Consider the following 18,962-nt stretch of genomic DNA (forward strand, 5'->3'; position numbering starts at 1 on the left):
AACTCTTTGATGTTTTAGCATCACTTTGACCAAGTTTCAACCATCAACACACAATGTCAAGACTAGGAAGAAATACAACTCACTTAACAGTTTTAGAAGGATGATGAACCAAGGTTACATCATGTTCTTAGTCTTAACACAATTACAAGTTCTATTCAAGATTAAAGTTACAAACTTTAATTCAAATCAGGCAAGATCTTAAGTCACATAACTTAGATCAAACAAAGTAATGAAACCCTAAGCTAGAAAGCTTGGATCTCTTAACAATATTTATGAGATTTCAAAGCTAGAAAGCTTGAATCTTTTATGTCCTTGAAGATCTTTAAAGCAACAAGCTAGATCTTCAAGTTTCATGAAGATCATAAACACAAGTTTTGATCTTTTAGCAAAAATAAAGTGATCTTAAGCTATAAAGCTTAGATCCATCAAAGTAATGAAGATCCAAAGCTAGAAAGCTTGAATCTTTTATGTTCTTGAAGATCTTTAAAGTAAAAGGTTAGATCTTCAAGTTCCATGAAAATCATAAACACAAGTTTTGATCTTTTAACAAAAATAAAGAGATCATAAGCTAGAAAAGTTAGATCCTACAAAGTAATGAAGATTCAAAGCTAGAAAGTTTGAATCTTTCATGTTCTTGAAGGATTCAAATCAAAGTTTGAATCTTCAAGATATAACAAGATCAAAAAGCTAAAAATCTTGATCTTAAAATGATGATGATGTCGTGATCATGAAGAGAAGAAGAAGAAGAAAATTTAAAACTTACAATTTTTAGTGTGAGAAAGACTAGAGAGAAAATTAGAGAGTAAGTGTGTGTAAAATGAGAATGAGATTAAGTTTGAAATGAAGAATGAAGTGTGATATTTATAGTGGTGGTGGTGGTGGGTTGGCTGACGGTTAGGAGGGGACAAAGGGGGGATAAACTTTGCTTTTTGCATGGTGGTGGTCTAAAGGTGGTGCTTGTTGTTAGGATCCCATGCAATATGTGTGGTAATGGTTAACAAAAATGCTAGCATGTTGGCTCATATAAATGGATTTTTGTCCTACATCTTAATGGGTCCTAATTCCATTAAAACTGGGCTAATTAAATGGTCCATTAGCTAGAGTAGGGTGGGTTTAAGTCCATTAAGGTAAAAAGTCCAATAAGACTACTAATGTGCATTAGTAAAATACTAAGCGTAATTAAGCAACCAAAAAGCCAAGTAATTGTCATTAGAAAATACCAATTAGTTTTACGTAGCCATAATATTCCAATTATGACAAAAGTTAAACGTGTACCAAGTACGTAGCTCGTTTTAAACGACAAGTGACACTAACGGTCATAAAAGCATTCGGGGATCAAGTTAAGTAACACGTTTTAAAATATAAACGAAGGTAATCAACATGAATTAAGATCTCAGAATATAATATAGCTCAGTACGTACAAATACGCAGTTTCATGAAAATATAAGGTACAAATATAAGTCTAAAAAGTCGGGTCGTTACATTACCCACCTGTTAAAGAAAATTTCGTCCCAAAATTTTAAGCTGAGGTAGATGGTAGAGTTGTGAAGAGGTGAGGATACTTCTGCTTCATCTGATCCTCTCGCTCCCAAGTAAACTTGGGTCCTCGTTTAGCATTCCAACGGACTCGGACGATTGGAATCTTGTTGCGTTTCAAGGTTTTGACCTCACGGTCCATGATCTCAACGGGTTCTTCCACGAAGTGGAGTTTGTCATCAATCGTAAGCTCATCAAGAGGTATGACAAGTTCTGTTTTAGCAAGGCACTTCTTTAGATTCGACATGTGGAAAGTGTGATGAACTGAGCTCAATTGATTCGGAAGATCCAAACGGTAAGCAACGGGTCCAACACGCTCCAATATTTCAAAAGGACCAATATATCGCGAATTTAGCTTCCCACGCTTTTCGAAACGGATTACACCTTTCCAAGGTACGACTTTCAACATCACACGGTCACCTACTTGGAATTCGAGATCTTTACGTTTAAGGTCGGCATAGCTCTTCTGACGATCACGGGCCGTCTTTAGCCTTGCTTGGATTTGGACAATCTTCTCGGTTGTTTCATGGACGAGTTTGGGTCCGGTGATTTACTTTTCACCTACTTCGGCCCAACAAATAGGAGAACGACACTTGCGGTGATATAAAGCTTCGCGTGCAGCCTTAATGCTCGAATGGTAACTATTGTTGTAAGAGAATTTTACCAGAGGCAAATGCTTTTCCCAAGCTTTTCCAAAATCAATTACACAAGCACGTAACATGTCCTCCATGGTTTGAATCGTGCGTTCACTTTATCCGTCGGTTTGCGGGTGATATGCGGTACTCATATCTAAACGGGTTCCCAAGGCTTCTTGTAAGGAACGCCAAAATCTAGAAGCGAAACGGGCATCTCGGTCTGAAATAATCAATAAGGGTACACCGTGACGAGATACAAATTCCTTTATGTATAACTGTGCGAGTTTGTCCATTGTATTAGTTTCCTTCATGGCTAGGAAGTGAGCAGATTTGGTAAGACAGTCAATAATAACCCAGATGGTATCATATCCACCTACTGTCCTTGGTAGTTTCATGATGAAGTCCATCGTTATTCCTTCCCACTTCCATTGCGGGATTTCAGGTTGCTGAAGTAATTCGGATGGCCTCTGATGTTCGGCTTTGATCTTGGAACAAGTTAAACACTTTCCAACATAAGTAGCAACATCCCTTTTAAGATTTGGCCACCAATATTGTTCCTTGAGATCGTGGTACATCTTACCAGCTCCTGGATGAATCGAATACCTTGACTTGTAGGCTTCGTCGAGAATAAGGCTTCGTAAATCCCCATAACTAGGCACCCAAATTCTTCCGGTAAAATATCGGAGTCCAGTCTCCTTAACTTCGAATCGAGAGACGAGAATGTTCAAGTGTTCTTGAGAAACTCTCATCCTTGAGAGCCTCCTTTTGGGCTACACGGATTTGGCTATTGAGATTTGTGTGAATGGTGATGTTTAAAGCTCGAACACGAAGAGATACCATTCTCTCCTTTCGGCTCAAGGCATCAGCTACTACATTTGCCTTGCCACAGTGGTAACGAAGTTCACAATCATAATCGTTCAACATCTCGATCCACCGTCGCTGTCTCATGTTCAGTTGTTTCTGATCAAAAATGTGTTGGAAGCTTTTGTGGTCGGTGAAGATAGTACTCTTGGTTCCGTAAATATAGTGTCTCCACAATTTGAGTGCAAAGATGACAGCTCCAAGTTCGAGATCGTGAGTCGTGTAATTTCGCTCGTGAATCTTCAGTTGTCAAGATGCGTAAGAAATAACCTTCTTTCGTTGCATCAATACGCACCCAAAACCATGTTTCGAGGCCTCGCAATATACAACAAAATCATCATTGCCTTCGGGAAGGGATAAAATAGGTGCGGTGGTTAACTTCTGCTTCAGGGTTTGGAATGCCAACTCTTGCTCGGTTGCCCAAATGAACTTCTTTCCCTTGTGAGTTAACGCGGTCAAAGGACGTGCAATCAGAGAGAAACCTTCGATGAATCTACGGTAATAACCAGCTGGGCCTAAAAATTGGCGGATATGAGTAGGAGTAATGGGGGTTTCCCACTTGCTAATGGCTTCGATTTTTGCGGGATCGACTTTGATACCTTGGCTACTAACAACGTGGCCAAGAAATTGAACTTTTGTCAACCAAAATTCACACTTGGAGAATTTGGCATAGAGTTGCTCCTTCCTCAAAAGTTCTAGCATGAGTCGAAGATGTTGCTCATGTTCTTCTTCGCTTTTGGAATAGATTAGGATATCATCTATGAAGGCGATAACGAATTTGTCTAGGTATGGCTTGCATACGCGATTCATAAGATTCATAAACACGGCAGGTGCATTAGTTAAACCGAATGGCATCACCAGAAACTCATAGTGACCATAACGAGTTCAGAACGTCGTCTTGAGTACATCGTTCTCCTTCACCTTCAACTGGTGATAACCTGATCGCAAATCGATCTTGGAGTAAACGCTTGATTCTTGCAGTTGATCGAATAGATCATCAATCTTGGGAAGGGGATACCGATTCTTAATCGTCAACCTGTTTAGTTCATGATAATCGATACACATGCGAAAAGATCTGTCCTTCTTTTTCACGAACAAAATAGGTGCGCCCCAAGGCGATGAACTCGGTAGAATAAATCCACGGTCTAGCAATTCCTGTTGTTGACTCTGCAACTCTTGCAGTTCGGAAGGTGCAAGTCGATAAAGTGCGCGAGCTACAGATGCAGCTCATGGCACTAGATCGATCTGAAACTCCACTGATCGTGGCGGGGGTAATCCCGGCAATTCTTCTGGAAAGACTTCAGGAAATTCGTTCACAATCGGTACATCCTTCACGCTTTTCTCTTCAGCCTCCAACTTCCTCACATGTGCCAAAACAACAAAATGCCCTTTTCTCATGACCTTTTGTGCCTTCATGCAACTAATAAGGTTCAGCTTTGGGCTACATCTATCCCCGTAAACAATTAATGGCTCACCATCTTCGTGAGGTATGCGAAGAATCTTCTCACCACAGATAACTTCTGCCTTTACCTTGGACAGCCAGTCCATTCCGACTATCACATCAAAGCTCCCCAACTTAATGGGTATCAAATCAATCTCAAAATCCACACCAGCTAAGTTTATTATACCTCCTCGGCCAATTTGGTCAACTTTCTCAAGTTTTCCATTGGCTACCTCAACAAGATGACTCTCCTCCAAAGGAACTAATGACCAATCTATCTTAGAGTAAAAGTGTCTACATACATAACTCCTATCGGCACCAGTATCAAACAAGATAGAAGCTAATAGTTTATTGATAGTGAATGTACCTGTAACCAAGTCAGGATCTTCACGGGCATCTCTGGCGTTCATGTTGAAGACTCTTCCACGTGCTGGCCCGCCATCCTTTTTCTTGTTAGGACATTCATTCTTGAAGTGGCCCTGCTGACCGCACTCAAAACACTTCCTTGGCCCATTCGGATTTGTCCTCACAGCTGGGGTGTTGATCTTACAATCTCTGCCGATGTGTACAGTCCTTTTACACTTCTTACACACTACATTGCAGTACCCGGTATGATGTTTATAGCATCTCTTGCACTGAGGAAGGCTACCTTTGTAGTTAGGGTTAGGGTTAGGGTTCCTCCAGTAGTTGTTTCCCTTAAAGTTCTCATACCTCTTGGCTGGGTTCTGATCAAATCCTTTACCCTTACTTCCGTCTCACTTACGTTTCCCATTACTAGCTCTCGATTCGGATTTCACCTTCTCTGGCTCTTGGCGGGTAATTTGATTCATCAGGGTGTGCGCCATGCGCATAGCTTCCGGGACATTTGCTGGTTTCAAAGAAGTGACATTTCCCTGAATGTCCTTGGGGAGTCCCCACAGATACCATTCCATCCATTTGTACTCGGGAGTAACCATTGTGGGGCACATCAAAGCTAACTCCAAGTTCCTTCGGTTATAGCCATCAAGGTCAGTTCCTACAACCTTCAGTTCCCAAAACTCTGCTTCCATTTTCTGAATTTCGGTTTTGGGGCAGTATTCCTCGATCATAGCCCGTTTAAACTTCTCCCAGGGTATTGCATAAGCTTCTTCAATTCCCTGAGCCTGGGCGAACGTATTCCACCAAGTCAAAGCACCATCAGACAGTGTGCAGGATGCGAACTTGGTCTTATTCACTTCGGAGCAGTTACTCACACGGAACACAGATTCCAACTTTTCAAACCATCTCGTCAGCCCAACTGGTCCTTCCGTTCCACTGAAATTGTGGGGCTTGCAACTCTGAAATTCCTTATAAGTGCACCCATTTTGAATGTTCTGGTTAGCCGGTGGAGCTTGTGGGTTGGCATTCGCCATAGCTGCGGCTACTCGAGCAGCCACCATTTCCTCAATTTGCGCTGCAGTGGGTGTTCCACTTGGACCTCTTCCGTTTGCCATTGATCTTCCAAACCAAAATTTCGACTTAAGTCAAAAATCCATTAACGTCATAGTACGGGGTAATCAACTTGGAAACAACACAATACATGTTAACTAAGCATGGCAACTAGTAGCAGATAGCACAAAAACCAATATGTAATAACTTAAATAAAACACCGTAGAATAATTCAAACAACAGTAATTCCATTCATAGTAAGAAAAGTTGGATACAACTTCATAAGGTTCATACAATACAAGAATGAAAAACATGAAACTACTAACGGAAATACGTAATGAAATCTAATACAACAGTCCTATGGTGAGGGTGGATAAATGATGTCCATCATGTGGGACACCTGGTCCTCGAGCTCAGTCACCCGAGCACGTAAGGCATGCACTTCCCTCGTCAGCTCCTTGATGGTGGGTAGTGCCGGTGGTGCAGATGGTCCAGATGGTGCAGATGTAGCACTAGAAGTAGATGGCACAATGCGGGTGACCTTACGCACAAATGGATCAGCAGGGTACGGCACAACCCACTTACGGGCTGTGACCCTAACCAACTGTCCATGTGTGTTCACGAATGGCTTAACTCCATTAACCCCTGGAATAACAGTACCATCATAGAGGTACCGCTTCTTAAGCGGGGTAGAGGGTGGCGGTACAGGCTCCTCCTCGGAATCCTCCTCAGAATCCTCCTCGCTGGTGTCATCGGATGATGATCCGTCTGAATCGTCTGAAGGTAGTGCAGGTACATCACGGGCGGGAGAAAGCATCTGGCCGGTGGTCATGGCCAGGTATCTTCCAGGTGGAATCGGCACGACTCGTCCGTCAGCGGTGCGTCTAACCAATGTCCACGCTCGTTACGGAAGGGACTGCCTCCGTTTCCCCCAGGGATCATAGTACCATCGGAATGATGCTGTGGCTCCGGGAGTCTAGGGCTGGGTGGAGCTGAGATCTCCTTGGGATATTCGTCTCTGTCTGAGATGTCCATTAAGTCAAGTGCGTGTCTACTATCCCTAGAAGACGAATCGCCAGAGTTGCCGGAGGGTAGCGGTGAGTCAGCAACAATAGTAGGCGAAGTAGCGGACGTATCTGAATCACTCTCGAAGTCAATGGTCATGGGCGGCATGTCAGACATCTGAACAAGGAAAGATAACTTTTTCCATGTCAGTAAGACATATAGCAAGCACGTAATCGGGCATAATAACTACAACAGCCTAGATTGTCTACAGCAGTACATAGCATGGCAATAATAACAGTATCACACCGAAGTAACATGCAATCAAAAGCAGATAGTAGCATGCAGTAGCGAGAATAAGCAACAACATACAACAAGTTCATATAGAAGTAAAAGTAAGCAGTAGCATGCAGCAGTTCTGCAGAAATAAGTAAACGAGCAAGTTGTAGATTAGTCCTATTAGTGAATCCTACTCGACTCGGTCAAGACACACTAATGCAACCTAATTCCCTACAACCAATGCTCTGATACCAAATGTGACGCCCCGTACAAAACCATCATGTACGGATCATCAACAACAGGTCCATTACACGGTATAATACTATATACTGTTTTAAAACAAGTTTATCATTCATAAAAAGGTAACATTTTTACCAACGTCAAATGTTTTACAAAAGATAACGTGCTTCTATGGATAGAAAGCATTAACATAAGTACGTGACACAAAGGTCATTACAACACCATTGTTCAAAAATAACATAAGTTGTGAATGCAAAATAAAAGTTCCATGCTTGAGACATCTCTAAACAATGCAGCAGAAGTCTAACACAATGAGTCTGTAACAGCAAGTCTATAACACCAAGACTATAACAGCAAGTCTAACAACGGAAGCAACAACGTCTAAGCACCTAAGAAATACATGCTTTAAAATGTCAACACGAATGTTAGTGAGCTATAGTTTGTTTGTAATCAGCAATGTAATGTAGACCACCACGAGATTTCGTATTTAAAACAGTATGAAAAGTATATGCTTATCCGTGGGCACCCGGTAACTAACTTAACGTAAAATAAATATCACCCCCTAAAAGTACACTTGGCGAGTGCGTATGTTCTCGAAGTATTAAACACCCGTTAAATGCTAGCGCGACTAGCCCGAGTGGGGATATCAAACCCTATGGATCCATATCTAATATTCGCGTTCACCGGTTCAAAAACCAATGATTAAATGTTACCGTGCTAAGGGGAATCTTTGTGCCGTTATATCACCCACACATATATAAAGTTTAAGTACTCGTGTCTAGTATGTAAAAACATAAAAAGCGCATGTATTCTCAGTCCCAAAAATAGTTAAAGAAAAAGGGAGCTATAACTCACAGTGAAATGTGCGGTAAAAGTCGATATGAAAAGTATGCAAGTAGTGAGTCGGTCCGAAAGGTCCTCAACCTAAGTCAAAGGTTACTAAGTTAGTAAATTGTCCCCAAAAGTTTAAAAGTAAATAAGTTAAGTCTTAAGTATCATCATCGTCATCATCATCATCATCATTATCATTAGTAAAAGATAAAGTAAGTTTTCAACAAGAATAGAGATCGAAACAAAGGGCTGACTTCAGACAGCTGCTACGACCTCTATACAAACTGAAATGACACGCGGCCAGTTGTCAAGGCTCCATTTGTGAGTCCTCTTACTGCTCTCCAATTTTCAGATCCTAACTCGATGTCGTTTGACCGTGGCGACGGTTCAAGCGCGAGTAGGTCAGAAATTTCAGCACGTCGTTTCGAAGGCGCAGTGATTTTCTGAAGGCTATAAATCCTAAACTGTATATTGGATTTAGGCGAGTCTTACACGAAAGGTCATCTACTCGAACCGACTATCTGAAAATCAATTTTCCAGAAGCCCCAGGAGTCTGATCAGACCCCGAAAAATAGAAAACAAGTGCTCCGGTGGGTTTCTTGGTGCTTGATGCTCATCACGGTTCTCAACCTTGATGCGCGTAAGCTTCAAGTGTACAACTCTTTGATGTTTTAGCATCACTTTGACCAAGTTTCAACCATAAACACACAATGTCAAGACTAAGAAGAAATACAACTCACTTAAGAGTTTTAGAAGGATGATGAACCAAGGTTACATCATGTTCTTAGTCTTAACACAATTACAAGTTCTATTCAAGATTAAAGCTACAAACTTTAATTCAAATAAAGCAAGATCTTAAGTCACATAACTTAGATCAAACAAAGTAATGAAACCCTAAGCTAGAAAGCTTGGATCCCTTAACAATAATTATGAGATTTTAAAGCTAGAAAGCTTGAATCTTTTATGTCCTTGAAGATCTGTGATGACCCGGAAATTTCTGACCAAATTTAAACTTAATTTTTAATGTTTCTGACACGATAAGCAAAGTCTATGAAGTTGAATCCTAAAATTCTTGAACTATTCAAATACCCTTCGATTGTTCTCAACGATTCGCGAACAAATATATGTAAATAGATACATATATATACTATAACTTGAAAACGTAACAAAGTGTTAAGTAAATGATACTGTGCATTAAACTTATTGATTTGATTATCTGATTGATATATTTAACTACAGAGTTAAAAGATTATGCCAAGCAATTGAATTAAAAGTATTTATTGAGTCCCTTATTGTTACGGGTCTCTGTTGTGAGATCCATGTTGATTTGAAAAATCATTCATGTTTAACGGTATTCGGAATAAATGGTAAAGGGTGGTTGTTTAAATAACATAATATGGACACATACAATAATTAGAATATTAATTGTTAAGAATTAATTATATGAATAACTTGCGATATGTATTTTAAAACGTGTTTATAAATATTGAGAATAGATATTAACTTGGTTATAAAACGTTTGATAAATTCTGTTATATTAATAAATAATGAGACGATGATTTATAGAAGTAAATGACCAAAACACTCAAATGTATAAATTATATTTTGAGTGATATAATTTAGGGATAATTTAAGGCTATATTTTGACAAATGTACTTGTCCCAAAATGTAAATTACAAGTTTTCTCAGCGTACGAAGGGACGTTCGAAAAAACCGGAACCGGGACATAAGTCGAGTGACGACGTACGAGTCATCGGAACAAAAATTACAAGTCAACTATGCACGTGAATCTATATAATATATAATTAATTATATATATTATATATATTATATATTAATATTTAAATATGTCGACAAGCTATACGATAAAACAATGTGAGCTGGATCAGAGGGCCATGCGATCGCATGGCCTTGATGCCCAAAAACCATGCTATCGCATGGTGGGCTGGGACAGGTCTGGTTCTATAAATTCAAACGATTTCAGTTCAATCACACACATATATTTATCTATACTTCGTTTATAATTATTATTTATATTATTATTATTATTATTATTATTATTATTATTATTATTATTATTATTATTATTATAATTATTAAGATTAATATTATTATTATTAATCTTATTATTTTTATTAGTAGTATTATACATAAAATACTACGACGAAGTCATGAGCGTGTCACTTTCAAAATGAGTTTTCAAGCGGCATAGAGATAAGGAAAATATGGGTTATTACTAAGGAGGTTATGGGTATTGTTCGAGGATTTTGTTCGTGAGTCAAACTAGTGTTTATCATCTCTGTTGCGTCTACGTACTTTTCTACAATATTGAATCTCAATATTGATACGTAAGCACTCATATTTTATCTTTTATATATTAATTGTGTATCCATGTCTAGTGCTCGAGTATATATACTTATACATGCGTGTATGCTAAATTTCGTCGTTAAACAGTTTATGTTGAATCACGAATTAAATACATATGTTACTGGTAAAAGGTATATGATATGCATGTTTTTGAAAAGCTGGCGAAAAATCAATGACTTTTCATTTAGATATCGAATAGTTTCGATGAACGGATTAAGAGATATGATCAACTGAATTATGATTGACGTTAATTGAAATTGCTTTTGAATCTGCAATTAAGATTTAAACAACTTGTTTACGAGATTAATAAAATGGATTTTTGAATATTACCAACCGAGTAAATGATTCCTTATATAAGGTATGTCTTGTTTTGTTGAACTATTGTCAACATTGACTTTTTGAAACGACTTTGGATAACTTTTGTATGTCGATCTCGAGCATTAGGATTGTGATACACTATGACCAGACATAGCTTGATAGACATTTATTGACCAACATATGTTTTCTAGGTTGAGATCTACGGTTATTTGGTAATCCGAGTTTCAGTCACATTTTGGTGAACGACTTTATATGCTGCTAAGGTGAGTTTCATATGATCCCTTTTACTCAATATATTTTTGGGCTGAGAATACATGCGACTGTTTATAAATACTGAAAATACTAGATTTATATGCGTGAGTTTCATTTGCTCCCTTTTTAATTGCTTTTGCAATATATATTTTTGGGCTGAGAATACATGCACTTTATTTTAAACGCAATGGATACAAGTACATACTTAATTCTATACTGAGTTTGAATCGAAAATCCCTTAGCTTTGGTAACTAGTAGCTGCCTGTTATAAGAACTGGTGGGCGCGAATAGTTGTATATGGATCCATAGGGCTTGACACCCCCGTCTGTTCCAGGTATAGAAACCCTAGCCTGAACTATAAAATAGACATATGCTATTTAAGTTTAGTACACGTTGGATTGTGTGTATAGTACATGTTGGTTGCATGTATGTTAAAACAGGGGTACTTATTATAACGTTAAAGTTTAGTTACCAGGGTGCTCAATTTCGTAGAATATTTTGATAAACGTTTCTGGATGAAACAACTGAAATCTTGTGATCCACCTTTATGTACAGATTATGCAAAACATTAAAACTATGAACTCACCAACCTTTGTGTTGACACTTGTTAGCATGTTTATTCTCAGGTTCCCTAGAAGTCTTCCGCTGTTTGCTTATATATTAGACAAGCTATGTGCATGGAGTCTTACATGGCATATTTTTCAAGAAAACGTTGCATTCACCAAATCATCACCATGTATCTTATTTTGACTGCATTGTCAACAGAAGTACCATTGTAAACTATTATTTACGGTGATTGTCCATATGTAGATATCATCAGATGTCGAAAACCTTTGATTTAAATATTCATTTATGGTGTGCCTTTTCAAAAGAATGCAATGTTTACAAAACGTATCATATAGAGGTCAAATACCTCGCAATGAAATCGATGAATGATGTGTTCGTCCATATGGATTTGGAGCGATCGTCACAAGATCTTTACAGCAACAAGCTAGATCTTCAAGTTTCATGAAGATCATAAACATAAGTTTTGATCTTTTAGCAAAAACAAAGTGATCTTAAGCTATAAAGCTTAGATCCATCAAAGTAATGAAGATCCAAAGCTAGAAAGCTTAAATCTTTTATGTTCTTGAAGATCTTTAAAGCAAAAGGTTAGATCTTCAAGTTCCATGAAGATCATAAACACAAGTTTTGATCTTTTAACAAAAATAAAGAGATCATAAGCTAGAAAACTTAGATCCTACAAAGTAATGAAGATCCAAAGCTAGAAAGCTTGAATCTTTCATGTTCTTGAAGTATTCAAATCAAAGTTTGAATCTTCAAGATATAACAAGATCAAAAAGCTAAAAAGCTTGATCTTAAAATGATGATGATGTCGTGATCATGAAGAGAAGAAGAAGAAGAAGAAAATTTCAAACTTACAATTTTTAGTGTGAGAAAGACTAGAAAGAAAATTAGAGAGTGTGTGTGTGTGTAAAATGAGAATGAGATTAAGTTTGAAATGAAGAATGAAGTGTGATATTTATATTGGTGGTGGTGGTGGGTTGGCCGACGGTTAGGGGGTTTCAAAGGGGGGACAAACTTTGCTTTTTGCATGGTGGTGGTCTAAAGGTGGTGCTTGTTGTTAGGATCCCATGCAACATGTGTGGTAATGGTTAACAAAAATGCTAGCATGTTGGCTCATATAAATGGGTTTTTGTCCTACATCTTAATGGGTCATAATTCCATTAAAACTGAGCTAATTAAATGGTCCATTAGCTAGAGTAGGGTGGGCTTAAGTTCATTAAGGTAAAAAGTCCAATAAGACTAACTAGTGTGCATTAGTAAAATACTAAGCGTAATTAAGCAACCAAAAAGCCAAGTAATTGTCATTAGAAAATAACAATTAGTTTTACGTAGCCATAATATTCTAATTATGACAAAAGTTAAACGTGTACCAAGTACGTAGCTCGTTTTAAATGACAAGTGACACTAACGGTCATAAAAGCATTCGGGGATCAAGTTTAAGTAACACATTTTAAAATATAAACGAAGGTAATCAACATGAATTAAGATCCCAGAATATAATATAGCTCAGTACGCATAAATACGCAGTTTCGTGAAAATATAAGGTACAAATATAAGTCGAAAAAGTCGGGTCGTTACATAAGACGAAGTTGTTCTTGCTGATAAAGGGCAATACCAAAGGATAGTGGGAAAACTCATCTACCTCGCTCATACTCGGCCAGATATAGCACATGCAGTGGGAGTTGTAAGTCAATTCATGCATCAACCACAGGTTCACTATATGGAAGCTGTATTGAGAATCATCAGATACTTAAAGAAAACAGCAGATCATGGAGTTATTTTTAAAAGAAACAGACATCTAAAGACTCGGATATATACAAATGGAAGTTGGGCTGGATAAAAAGGGGATATAGAATCTACATCCAGTTTCTTCACACTTGTCAGGGTTAATCTAGTGGCATGGAGAAGTAAGAAACAAAAGGTTGTGTCACCTTCAAGTGCCGAGTCAGACTTTAGAGGTATAACAAAAGGAGTAGTCAAAGCTTTATGGATCAAGAAATTGCTAACAGAGATAGGCTTTCCACCAAATGAAGCAATTCAAATCTTCTGCGATAATGAAGCAACATTTGCCATCTCAGAAAATCCTATTCAACATGACCGTACCAAACATGTTGAAATCGATCGACATTTTATTAGAGAAAAGCTAGATGGCGAAATCATTTCTCTTCTGTCATTTAGATCAGAAGATCAGTTAGCTAACATACTCACTAAATCTGTCAACGGTAGACTCTTCAGTGACGTTCTCCACAAGTTGAACATTGAAAATCCCACTATTCAACTTGAGGGAGAGTGTTTGAATACATGTGTAGGATCCTAGATCTCATGAATACCATGAATGTGAAGAATAACCATTAAGATTGAGAGAGAAAGTCAATCGGTCAAGATTGACTTCCACGGCTCTCTTGAAATCTCTACATAACAGTGGCTAAACTTAGCTAATCTAGGGAGCCTTGGATCCTTTATATAGCCTCGTATAAAGGATCCTCCATAAGGCTAGGGAAACTCGTATTACTCCTTTCTCGGGGTTCTAACAATCTCCCCCAGGAGTGAGACGGGTTTCCAAAAACTAACTCCCTAGTAAACATACAACATTACAAGGAAAGAATCAACTATTGCTAACTAACTCCCCCCCGAATGATGTACGACCGTTGATGAAGATCTTGAATCTTCATTTTGAATCATCAAATGAATTCGCATCTCTAACATCGTCTTGGTCAATCATTACGCTTCAACCTCCCCCTAGATCCTCAAATTGTCACGCTAACAATCTTCTTTTGACTTTGTTTGAGACTTGAACTTCATCGTGATATCTTTGCTCTTTCAACGGTCTTTGAGTTTGCACAGCGGAATGCGCATTGAAGAACACATCACAAACTAAATATGTTACTATCAATCCCTCCCTTGACTTAGTTGTGATATGTCTTTAGAATTTGCTTACATTGAGAAGTCGTTTCGAAACTTTAGAAGCTCCCCCCTCAAAGTACATGGGCTCTCATCAAAGTGTCATGACATATATACCGTCGGTTTCAATACCGAGACACGCCTCTTGAACTTTCATCGTTCCAAAGAGTACTTTCGATACTAGTCATAAGAAAACTCCCCATATGATGTAGGATCTTCTTCGAGTCTCTAGCTCCCCCCAAACAAACAATTCTTTCTTTGAAGTCCGAGTCCTATACCGTACATGTATAGAAGTCACACGCACATCAACCATATACATATCTCCGCCACAATGATGCTCGCATGAATATCGTATGAAATAAGAGCGTCATTGTATAAAATGGTTGACGTGTTCGGCAAATCTCCAAAATATCATAAAGAACACGCATGAGAAAAGCCGTGTAAATCCGAGCCTCGAAAATAATTGAAAAATAAGCTTTGGAGGTCCAGATTCGGTATAGGACCAATCGTAAAAATTCTGATAAGCTTCAGGGGTTAAAACTGTTAAATTTGATCAAGATTCGATATTGGACTGTCCTTGCAAAATCATTAAAGCTGTCAGGGACCAATCTTGTAAATTTTATGAAATCAGGCCAAAAAGGTGGACAACCAATTTCCAGATTCGGTAGGCTTAAAGTGAAAACCAGATTTGGTTGGGCTTGTAAGATTCGGTTGGCTCAAACTTAATGCATCATCATCTTGGGCCTTGAATGGATTCGGTAGATCCAAGAATAGGTGTGAAAGCCCAATGTGAACAGAATACTTCCCCAAATATTATGTGATACATGTACCGAATATGAATCTGTTTCCCTTTGTTCAACAGGTTCAATCATCTACCTTTACCGAATCCACATCAAGAGCTACCATACCGAATGCGATGCAACTCATATATCGATTGAGTTACCGAGTTAAGTAATCTACCATACCGAATCAGTATATACATGAAATACCAAATCAGTAACCATCTATTAGCTACCAAATCTGGTTCAATGTTATCAATCGCTAGCCAGATGAACAACAGTCATCACGAATCATCAAATTGAGATTCCAATTTAATTCGTATATATTCCTGCATCATCATTGAACATAATTCATGAAAAACTTCGATCTATAACAGCAATATGCAGTAGAAGCATTCGATGAACAGTCCCGGTTGTAACATATGAACATGAAATCGAATTTGAAGATCTAGTACACTTTAGCCGCTGATATCTTCATCAAAGTTGTTGCATATTCAAAACCGAATGCTCGAAAATCAATAACAGAACCTGAATCAATACATAAGAGATGAATTCGAGCATGAACATAGTAGTTGACTTTTTCATCCGAATGTTTGACTTCGAAATTCGAATTTGATTGAAAGGACCCGTTCATATACATTATAAACGATTCACAATAGTTGATTACATCGCGAGGTATTTTGACCTCTATATGATACATTTTACAAACATTGCATTCAGTTTTAAAAGACAAACTTTCTTTACAACGAAAGTTGATGGCATGCACACCATTTCAAAATACATCCAACTATAATTGACATAATAATAATCTTGATGAACTCAATGACTCGAATGCAACGTCTTTCAAAATATGCCATGAATGACTCCAAGTAATATCCTTAAAATGAGCTAATGCACAGCGGAAGATTTCTTTAATACCTGAGAATAAACTTGCTTTAAAGTGTCAACCAAAAGGTTGGTGAGTTCATTAGTTTATCATAATCAATCATTTTCGTAATAGTAATAGACCACAAGATTTCTGTTTATAAATATATGTACACTCGCAAGTGTATAAAAGTATTCTATAAGTTGTAGGCACCCGGTAACAAGCCTTAACGTTCATGTTTTACCCTCTGAAGTACACCAGATCAGGTGTGTTTAATATAACCTCGAAGTACTAAAGCATCCCATAGTCAGGATGGGGTTTGTCAGGCCCAATAGATCTATCTTTAGGATTCGCGCCTACCGTACATAGACAAGTAGTTTAATGTTACCAAGCTAAGGGTATATTTCTGGTTTAAACCCACGTAGAATTAGTTTTAGTACTTGTGTCTATTTCGTAAAACATTTATAAAACAACGCATGTATTCTCAGCCCAAAAATATATATTGCAAAAGCAATTAAAAAGGGAGCAAATGAAACTCACAATACTGTATTTCGTAGCAATTATGTATGTGACAGAACTGAACAAGTGCGGGGTTTGTCTCGGATTCACGAACCTATATTAAGTATATATATTTATATGTTGGTCAATATCTGTCTAACAATTTAAGTCAAGTCGTAGTGTATCACAATCCTAATGCTCGAGACCGACATGCAAAAGTCAACAAAAGTCAACTTGACCCAAAATGACTTCCAAAATCTATACATGTTTATTATATAACTTATATATAGTCGTTTTATATATTTAAATATATTTATCAGATCTTATTATACTAAATAATGCAAGTCATTTATTAATAAATAAAAATTTATATTTAAATTCATATATGATAAAAATATACTTTTATATATCTCAAGTAATAAAATTTATAAAATTCACTTGATATCATAAAAATATAGTGGTATGTATTATTAATGTAATTATATTACGTGTGGTAAAAATATCTTTGTACGCATATTTATTTGATTAAATAATATTGATAATAATAATAATGATACAAATAATAAAATGATAGTTTCAATAAAAATATTAATTTTTAGTAATAAAGATAATTTTAGTAATAACATCAACTGATAACAATTATAATAATAGTTTTAATAATATTATTAAAATTAATAATAATTCAGTTGGCCATATCTTTTAATCCGTTCATCGAACCCACACGATTTCTAAATGAAAAGTTATTAATTTTTCTTTAGCTTTTTAACGACATGCATATCATATACCTTATCTCAGTAGCATATGTATCAAATTCGTGATTTATCATAAACTATTTAACGACGAAACTAAGCATACAAACATGCATAATCATATATACTCGAGCACTAGTCAAGGATACACTATGAATAAAAAAAAAAATAAGATATGAATGCTCACGTATCAATATTGTGATTCAATATTGCAGGAAAGTACGTAGACGCAACGAAAATGATAAACGTTAGGTTGACCTCACGAGCAATACCCTCGAACAATACCCATAACCTCCATAGCTATAACCCATAATTTTCTTAGCTCTATCCCGTTTGAAAACTTATTTTGAAATCGTCTGAATATAACTCCGTCGTAGTATTTTATGTATATTAATAATATCTTGAAATAATACTAAGTAAATATATATATGTAATTCGATTGAGAGAGTTTAGAGAAATATATTTTCAAGTTTCTATGAAATAATGAAACCTATTGAATTCTATTTATAATAGATTTTTGAATTATTAAAGTGAATTATTAAAGTATGAATTATTAAAGTGAATTATTAAAGTATGAATTATTAAAGTGAATTATTAAAGTGAATTATTAAAGTTAAAGTAAAGTAAAAGTAAAGTAAAAGTAAAGTAAAGGTAAAGTTAAAGTATAGTAAAAGTATAAAACTATGTACGTATAATACGCGTATAAATATATTTAATATTAATTTAAATCGTTATATCATAAAACATTTTAGAAAAGTAGAATTATATATATTCATAATAGGTTTCAAGTTTTTAAATTACAGTCTGTTGGTGAAGCATGGGATAAAGTCCAAAGGTTTAATAAACGTATGAAATCATCTTAATGAAAAATGTCGAGTTACTTAACTTGTCGATATTCAACATCTAAGTTATTTACACTCCACATTCTTACTTATAGATCACTTTACCATTTTCCGAATATTGTCAAAAAGAATAGATTTCTTAAATCACAGTGGACCTCATAACATTGGCCCATAATCATATCATCATGTATCTGATAATTCAATCATTTGATATTATCTCTTAAATCTGTCGATAAATATATCGAAACAAATACGTTCATGTAAAGTATCATATATATCAAATACTTTGTTAATGTTTTCAGTTATTATATATTATATATACATATCTATATACACATAATTGTTCGTGAATCGTCAAACACGGTCAAAGGGTAATTGATTACATGAATGTAGTTCCAAACTTTTTGAGATTCAACATTACAAATTCTGCTTATCGTGTCGGAAACATATAAAGGTTAGGTTTAAATTTGGTCGGAAATTTCCGGGTCGTCACATTGATACTTCGAATTGAGATCTGAGATTCTTCATACACTTTCACGAGATGAAAATAAACAACTCTGCACTTATACTTTGCTCGATTTCGTTCCGAAAC

This window comes from Rutidosis leptorrhynchoides, chromosome 10 (genome assembly GCF_046630445.1).
Source record: "Rutidosis leptorrhynchoides isolate AG116_Rl617_1_P2 chromosome 10, CSIRO_AGI_Rlap_v1, whole genome shotgun sequence".
Lineage (NCBI taxonomy): Eukaryota > Viridiplantae > Streptophyta > Magnoliopsida > Asterales > Asteraceae > Rutidosis > Rutidosis leptorrhynchoides.